This window comes from Rousettus aegyptiacus, unplaced genomic scaffold, assembly GCF_014176215.1.
Source record: "Rousettus aegyptiacus isolate mRouAeg1 unplaced genomic scaffold, mRouAeg1.p scaffold_m13_p_1, whole genome shotgun sequence".
Lineage (NCBI taxonomy): Eukaryota > Metazoa > Chordata > Mammalia > Chiroptera > Pteropodidae > Rousettus > Rousettus aegyptiacus.
This window is the reverse complement of record NW_023416284.1, coordinates 79,766,074-79,775,460: the sequence shown is the minus strand read 5'-3', so window position 1 is coordinate 79,775,460 and position 9,387 is coordinate 79,766,074. Positions and strand designations below refer to the sequence as shown.

Below are 9,387 nucleotides of genomic sequence, written 5' to 3'. Positions count from 1 at the left end.
GTCACTAAAAATTTTCTTGCTTATGGGTTTTTTTTGTTTTGTTTGCTATTATAAACAGCACATGCTCATCACTAGCATTTATTATAACAGCCAAAAATTTTTAAAAATTTTTTAATTTGATTCACTAAATCTATGGTTAAAACTAAAAGTATGCCTTAGTAGAAAATTTAATGAAAAGAGAGTATCACACAATATATTAAATTAAAAATTGCCAAAAAACATATGCAGAGCCTGAGCCCATTTCTTAAATGAGACACTGCCTGTGAAAGGCTTAGCAGTATGCTAAGGTTTTACTTATTTATTTATCCTTATTATTATTATTTATGTATTATTATTTATGCCTACAGTACCTGGTCTTCCTAGGTGGTCTCCCATCCAAGTACTAACCAGGCCCAACCCTGCTTAGCTTCTGAGATCAGACATCTGGCTTGTTCAGGGTGGCATGGCCATAGACCATGGACTATGGCTCCACTGGGGTGTGAATCCAGGACCTTCTGCATGTAAAACAGACATGCTAACTGCTACACTATGGAACCACGTTCATATTTTAATTGTTATGTATACAACAAATGTTCACTATTATTTACATAATAAATGATTGAAAGTCATATTCTGAACCATATATCTGAGTGGTATCTGGTTATTTCTGTGATAGAATTATGGATAATCTTATTTTCTTCTTTTGGATTTGTGTATTCTAAATTCTCTACAATAAATATGTAAGAATGTAAACCAAATAAAAATTACCACTCCCCAGAACTATAGTCTTAAATAGGATACTCTATTTAGATTCCTTTTCAAAGGTATGTGGAACTAATTTGTATAAAGTCCATGTGCTGCTTAATGATGTAGATACCTTTTGAGAAATGCATCATTAGGTGATTTCATCATTGTGTAAACATCATAGAGGGCTCTTACACAAACCTAGATGGTACAGCCTACTACACACCTAGGCTAAAAGGTATAGTCTATTACTTTTAGGCTACAAACCTGTACAGCATGTTACTGTATTGAATGCTGTAGGAAATCGTAACACAATGGTTAGTGTTTGTCTCTCTGAATATAGAAAAGGTACAGTAAAAAATACAGTATAAAAGATAAAAATGGCACACCTGTACAGGGCACTTATCAAGAATGGAGCTTACAGGACTGGAAGTTGCCCTGGGTGAGTGAGTGCTGAGTGAATGTGAAGGCCAGGACGTTACTGTACACGCTGTAGACTTTATAAACACTGTACACTTAGGATGCACTAAATTTATAAAACAACATGAGATTAAATCAAACCAAAAAAATAATGCAATCAAGACATGCAGTAAACATGAGATGTATGATCTGCTGCCAGAGTAACATGGCATACTGTTTAACAGCATGCTTTTTTTTTTTGTAAGTAGAAATACTACTCTCCATAGTAATGATAAAATGTATAGTATAGTAAATACATAAATCAGTAACATAGTTGTTTATTATCATTATCAAGTATTATGTACTGTTCATATGTACTTTTATACGACTGGCAGACAGTAGGGTGGTTTACGCCACCATCACCACAGACATGTGAGTAATACATTGTGCTACAATGTTAGGATGGCTATGTCACTAGGCAGTAGAAATTTTTTTGTTCCATTATAATCTTACAGGACCACCATCTTATACATGGTCCATCAGTGGCTGAAATGTCAGTAAGTGCCATATAGCTACATATTACTATCTGTTATTCTGTTTATCAGAAATAATGTTTCAAAAATAAATACTATTTATTTTGCAACATCAAGAGAAATGGGTTGATATTTTTAATAAGAAAGAAAATAAAACGCTTACTCATAGAATCGTGCCAAAATATTTGAATTCATGTGACTTCAAATTATTGTTTTCCTCCCCAAAATTTTGTGTATTCCAAATTACCAAAACTGGGTATTAATTACATTGTAAGTTTTTTGATGGCAAGAATTATTTCTTACTGGCTTTTGTATTCTTAGAACCTGGTCCCAAACGTATACTCCATATTGGTTAAATGAGCAGGCTAACCGATGTTTCAATATATTTTGTACAATCTGTATAATTCTCCATTTACGTAGCCATTAGAATACCTTCATTCACATAAAAAAAAAAACCTTTCTCTTTAGAAATAAACTTGATAAACTTGGAAGTTGGACAAACGAAGAGGATAGCATTTTGAAAGTGACTTCTATGGGCTGTTTACCATTGTCTCCTTCTATAGAACCAAAAACATAAATGTATAACAAAATTTTAAATAATTTTGGTTTAGGGGAATGACCAAGGGGAATGCTTGTGGCCTTCCTTGGGTTCGATTCTCTTCCCCTGAACCAAGCAAACTGACCTGAGAAGAATCAAACAGCTTCATTGGAACCTGTTAGCATCATGCTGTAACCAACCAAGCAAGTTTGCCAGGGCCTCTCATCCTGGTGTGTGCCAAGTCAATGAGATATCCTGCAACTTGTCTACAATGGAAGAATAGGGCTAACTTTTGCTCTTCTTTTTAAATAATAAAAATTTGGAAGGCCGTGTATTCCTTCAATGAAAGTTTTCTTATAACCTGCCTACCCTATTCACTGCCACATGGTTTCCAGCACCTTTCCATGTATACGGGTTACTCTCTGCTTCCAGGAGTATATACTTGAGTGGAATCCACCCAGGTACGATCCTGGTAAAGTTCAAAAGCTCCTCTCAGAGTAGGAAACTATTAACTGCTGAACTTCCCAGGTTAATTTTACAGACTAACCATAAAAAGGAAGCTGTTGATATTAACAGGTATCCATGTTGTTTTCTCATTAAAACCCAAGTAAATCATCCTATCTACAAAGAAGAAAAGTGGCACTGTAAAATAAATCCAGATGATTTAAAAATTTAACTATTGCTTCGAGGAGTTAATCACTCAATGACGTATTTCTTTTTCTAAATAAACATTGACTTTTTGACATCTGGTGCTGGATCTCTTACATTTATGGATACGGCTCAGTTCCTGGATAGAGCGAAGTTAGTTACACAGAATGAGTCATCAGGCCACACCTCAGTGTACTCACCACTAGGATGCTAATACACGACTCACAATAATTTCACAGATTTCATCTCTGCAAGGAGTGCCATAAGAGGAAAATGGTTCTCAGACATAAGAATGGTAGGGAAAGTTTGAAAATTTTCTTACATTAAATACAGATTTGGTTTGGTTACTCTGTGAGAATAATTTAACACTAAGTATATTCAGTGATAGCATGAAGAATGAATTTCTATGCTAAAGAGCCTAATTTATAACCAAAACTTCCACAGGTCTTACCTTCTACAGCCTATTATAGTTTAATTTCCTTTCATATCTTATGGTCTCCCACTTAGGGGACTGAAATTCTTCAGAATCACCTGTAATGTTTTTCTAGTGGTAAGAGAAGCAAAATGATCTTTGGGGTTGCATAATATACAGAGTTGAATCCTAACATAAAAAGAGGTCTGAAGATATAAGGCCAGGAGTGAAAAGAGATTAACAATGTGTATTGGGCATAACTAATGTAGACTATAACTAGTTTCATAAAACAATTGTAAAAACCATCTTTAAACAGAAAGCTTATTAACTTCATTTTAACAGCCAGAATACTGTTCAAGATTTGAAAAATTTTAGGGAGAAAAACAAAGTTCTAATGCTCTTTAAGAACTGCAGTGGGTCTCTTTTTGTTGCATATAAATGTGAATTTATCTTTTAATTCATTCGACAATGAACACCTATCTGTATGCCAAAAAATTTTCCAAGCAGTAGGATGTAGCAGAGAAGAAAACAGACAAGGCTTTGGCTCTATGGGTTTTACAGTCAAGTAAGAGAGAGAGAGAGAGAGAGAGAGAGCTAAATACAATTAAAACATAAAGTATGAGATCTTTTTCAGATAGTGCTGTTATAAATAAACTAAACCAGGGTATTGTTATAAAAAGAGTGAGGATAGGGTGGGAGAATCACAACCTCTGTGAGGAAATGATAATGAGCTGAGATATGAATGACCAGAAAGATCTATTGACCAGACTGGTGGATTCAAGGAACAGAAAAAAGCACAGAGAGGGTGTATAGTGAGAGCAGCAAGGACAATAGGATGTGAGATCAGAAGGGCAGCCGGGGTAAAACCGTGCAGAAGCTAATAGGTGCTTCTGAGGGACTGGCATTTTAACTGTAAAGAGAAGACTCTAGGAAGATTTTAAGGAGGCTGCGATATAATCTGATAAAGATTTTAAAGGGAGTTACATAGGTAGGATTGGTGGAGTAACAAACCCTGAAGAACAAATCTCTCCATTAAAGCAATGAGAACACCCCAAATTTTTCCAAATCAACTTTTTCCAACTCTGAAAATTAACTAAAAGGTTGTAAAAATATGAGGAGTATTTTTTTTCAAAGCCTGAATTTTGGTTACAATAGCAAATGTGGAGGTGTTTGAACTTGTCATGTATTCATCCCTTTCTACCAGCCTCTGCGGTAGCCGTGTAAACCAATAATCCCACAGTCACAGTGAAAATTAGAAGCCGCAGCCACTGGAGGAAGTAGATGGGGTTGGAGCTCCACTAAGGCCTCATTCTAGAGAATTGTCATTATTTGACCTACCTGGAAGTTCCTTGAAAATCTTCACTCAGAGAACTTGCCTTCATTTGTTCTGACTCAGAGCTCACCAAGTACAAACAGTTTTCCCCCCTGAGGGCATTTGTTGAAAAAAATCAATGGCCGTTCAATATTGCAGCCTGAATTTGTGATAACAGTTGGGGCAAACAACAGGTTGACATAAACAGTGAAGAAGGAAAAGCTGGAGAATGAGATGTCCATATGAGGTTTTGAAAATCTTGGGACTCTAGAAGATTGTGCCCATGCTCAAATAAGAACTGAGCTCTCACTTCTGGATAACTCTGAAGCTCTGTGAAAGCAAGTGGTGCAGCCTAAAGCAAAGTTGTCAACTGCCTAGTTAAATGTCCAAGGCGTGCCTAACATGCACACAGAGACTCACAGCAAAGAATGAGAGACTTATTGGTTTCAGGTGTTAAAAAAAATTTTGTCTAATTACTAGCTGACCGCTAAACTAACTGAAGAGATTTCAGTGATCACACGCAACAAAGAATACAGACTTTATTGAATTAATTCAGAAAAAGCACTAAATAAACAACAACAAAAAACAACAAACCCAAGTGAGGGAGAAAAACTGGTTTTCTAAAGTTGCAATACCACATAAAAAATACATGTCATAAAAAGAAACAAGAACGTGACCCATACACAGGGGGAGAGAAGCAAACAATAAAACCTGTGCCTCAGGAAGCCTAGCTTTAGACTTACCTGACAAGGACTTTAAGTCAGCTATTTTAAATATGATCAAGGAAGAAAACCATGTCTAAACACTATGCAAAAGTATGAGAATGATATTACACTGTTTCACCAAATGGAGAATATCAATAAAGAGATGGAAATTATAAAAAGAACCAAATAGAAATTCTGAAGCTGAAAAGTATATTAACTAAAATTTAAAAGTGTGTAGAGTGTTTTCAACAGGAGATACAAGCAGGCAGAAGAAAGAATTAGTGAACTTGAAGTTAGGTTAATTGAAGTTTTCCAGTCTGAGCAACAAAAGAAAAAAGAATGAAGAAAAATAGAGCCTCAGAGACCTCTAGGACACCACTGAATTCATCAACGTATGTATAATGGGATTCCTAGAAGGAAAGGAGAGAGAGAAATGCAGAAAGAATAATCGAAGAAATGTTGTACCCAAACTTCCCAAATTTGATGAAAAATATTAATATACACAACTAAGAAGTTCAACAAACAGCAAGTAGGATAAACGCCTAGATACATCATAATCAAACTGTTGAAATCAAAGTCAAAGAGAGGCTTTTGAAAGTACCAAGAAACAAATGACTCATTATGTACAAATGAACCTCAATAAGATTAAGAGCTCTGATTTTTCATCAGAAACCAAGGCCACAAGGCAGTAGAATGCCATTTAAATGTACTGAAGGAAAGAAATACATCAACAAAAAATTCTATTTCCAGCAAAACTATCATTCCAAATGAAGGAGAAGTGAAGATACTCCCAGATAAACAAAAACTGACAGAACCGTCACTAGCAGAGCTAATTAGAGAGTAACTTGAATTCATATGGAGAAATAAAGAGTATGAGTAAAGCTAACTACACAGATAAATATAAAAGATAGCATAAATGTATTTTTATAACTTCTTCCTCCTATTTGATTTAAAAGACACTGAATAAAACAGGAATTAGGTATCTGTGTGGATTGGCATATACTGTATAAAGATGTAATGTATATGAAAGTGATAGCATAAAGGAAGAAGGGGGAATGAAGTTGTGGAGGAGAAAAGTTTTATCAAAAATACAAGAAAAGAAATACTATTAAAATTCATTGCTATTAATCTAAGCAAGATTGTTCAAGATGTAATTACTAAAGAAATGATATATAAAAGATGAGAAAAATGATTAAAAATGGCAAATTAGAAAATATTTAACATAAAAGGAGGTACTAATGGAGGAATAGAGAAACAAAAATGACATAAAATATATTTTTTAAAAAGTAGAAAATGGGATACCTACATTTTAACCACAAAGAAAAGCTCAGGATAAAATGTCTATACAAGTGAATTCAGACAAATCTTTAAAGAAGATTTAATACTAATTCTTCACAAACACTTCCAAAAAATAGATGAGAATAAAACAGAAAAACATACCACAAGAAAAGAAAACTTGACTAATATTTCTTATGAATATGGATGCAAAAATACTCAAGAAAATATTAGCACATCAAATCCAGCAACATATAAATTAGATAATATGCTATGATAAAGTGAAATTTATTTCAGTAATGAAAGATTGATTCAAAATAGAAAAATCAATCAATGTGATGTACCATATTAATAGAACAAAGAACATAACCATCTGATCATCTCAATAGAACCAAAAAATTGACTGACAAATTTTAACACCTTTTCGTGATAATAACACTCAACAAAATAAGAATAGATGGGAACTTCTGAAATACAATAGGGCATCTGTGAAAAACCCACAACAAACATCATACCTAATGGTAAGAGACTGGAAACCTCTCCCCTAGGATCAGGAACAAGACAAGGATGTCTGTTCTCACCACTTGTATCCAGTATTGAACTGGAGGTTCTAGCCATGTCAGTTAGGTGAGAAAATAAAATAATAGGCATCTGGATAGAAAGAAAGAAGTAAAACTAACTGATCTTGCATCTAGAAATTGCTAAAGAATCTTTAAAAAAACTATTACAACTAATGACAAAATATTGCTGAAATAAATTTTAAAAGACCTAATTGCATGGAAAGGCATTTTTGTTCATGAATTATTATTGGTAAAATGCTAGCACTCCTTGAATTATCTATAGATTGAATGCAATCCCTATTAAAATTGCGGCTGGCTTTTCTGAAGAAATGCAAGAGCTTATCCTAAAGTTCATAGGGAATTGCTGGGAGCCCCAAATAACCCAACAATCATAATTAAAAGAAAAAAAGTAGGAAGACTAACACTTCCTGATTTCAAAAATTATCAAAGCTACAGAAATCTAGACTGTGTAATACTAGCCCAAGATCATACACATAGATCAATTGAAACAGAATGGAGATTCTGAAATAACCCATTTTATTTAAGGTCAATTAATTTTTGATGAGGGTTCCAAGATAATTCAGGAGGAAAAGAATAATTTTTCAAAAAATGACAATGGGAAAGCTAGATTTCCATACACAAAAGAATAAATTCGTAACCTTACCTCACATCATATAAAAGAACTAACTCAAAATGGATCAAAGACATACGAGCTAAAAATATAAAACACTTGGAAGAAAGCATAGGCATAAATCTTCATAATCTTGAATTAAGCAATGATTCTTAGATACGACCTTAAGAGTAAAAGCAACAACAAAAAATATATAAATAGGACTTCGTCAAAATAAAAATAAAACCTCGAAGGACAATATCACGAAGGTGTAAATCTGACACACAGATTGGGAGAAAATAATTACAAATCATATATTTAATAAGGGATTTGTATCCAGAATATATAAAGAACTCTTATAACTCTATAAAAAGACAAACAATCCAATTTAAAAATGGGCAAAGTATGTGAACAGACATTTCTCCAAGGAAGATATATAAATGGCCAATAAACACATGTGAAGATGCTGAACATCAAAACCACAGTGAGATACCACTTCACACCCACAAGAATCTCCATAAAAAAAAAAAAAAGTCAGGTAATAACAAGTATTGACAAGGATGTAGAGAAATCAGAAACCTCCTAATTGCTGGTGCAAACATAAAATGGTTCTGATATTTTGGAAAACAGTGTGGTAGTTTCTCAAATGGTTCAACATAGATTTAGAATAAAACTCTGAAATTCCACTCTTAGGTGTCTATCCAAGAGAAATGAGAACGTGTCCACAAGAGCTTTTACATAAACATTTATATCAGCATTATTCATAATAGCCAAAAGGTGGAAACAACTCAAATGTCTATTAAGCAAAGAATCAATAAACAAAATGTGGTACTATTCATACAATGGAATCTTATTTGGCCAAAAGAGGAATGAAGTATTAATATAAGTTACAACATGGGTGACCCTTGAAAACATTATGCGAAAGGAGTCAGTTGCAAAAGACTGCATGTTATATTATATCACTTATATAAAATGTCCAAAAAAGGCAAATCTATAGATATAGAAAGTAGATTAGTGGTTGCTTAGGGACTAGGGTTACAAATAGATAGGGGGTAATGGCTAAGGGGTACAGGTTTCCTTTTTGAGGTGATGAAAATGTTCTAAAATTGACTGTGGTGATAGTTGCACATATCAGTGAATAGACAAAAAACATTGTATTGTACACTTTAAAAGGGTGAGTTATATGGTATGTGAATTATACGTCAATAAAACTGTTATTTAAGAAAACAGTCTGGCTGATCTTGCTACAAATTATGAGCATAGTGGAACTGGATAGAGAAAAATAACTTGTGCTTCTTATAAATCATGGTAGCTCTACACATTTGGAGGAAGATAGACCAAAATCTCATCCCTATTCCACTCTCTGGAACCCGGAATAGAAATATGGACTCTAAAACCGGCTAAATACTCTGCTTATTCTACTTCAGACAACCAGAATAAAGTCCCCCATTCTCGTCTCACTGCCATCTTTCTATAATCTTTTAGAGACAATAACAGCTGGGAAAAAAAAAAAAAAAAACCAGGGCAGGGATTAGTAGTAAGTAGGGCTGACATAGTCTAGCAAAATTTTTGAATTACAAGAATAAAAAAAAAAAAAAAACTTGCATAAATTCCAGATTAGGAAAAAGATATTTCCCAGAAAGATTAAAAAAATCTAATTGGTTTTTTACTTT

General features: G+C 33.8%; 1 pseudogene; it reads right to left on the bottom strand.

Annotated features, from left to right (window-relative positions):
* Positions 1-338: 338 nt before the first annotated feature.
* On the bottom strand, positions 339-454 carry LOC118607138 (annotated as a pseudogene).
* Positions 455-9,387: the final 8,933 nt, after the last annotated feature.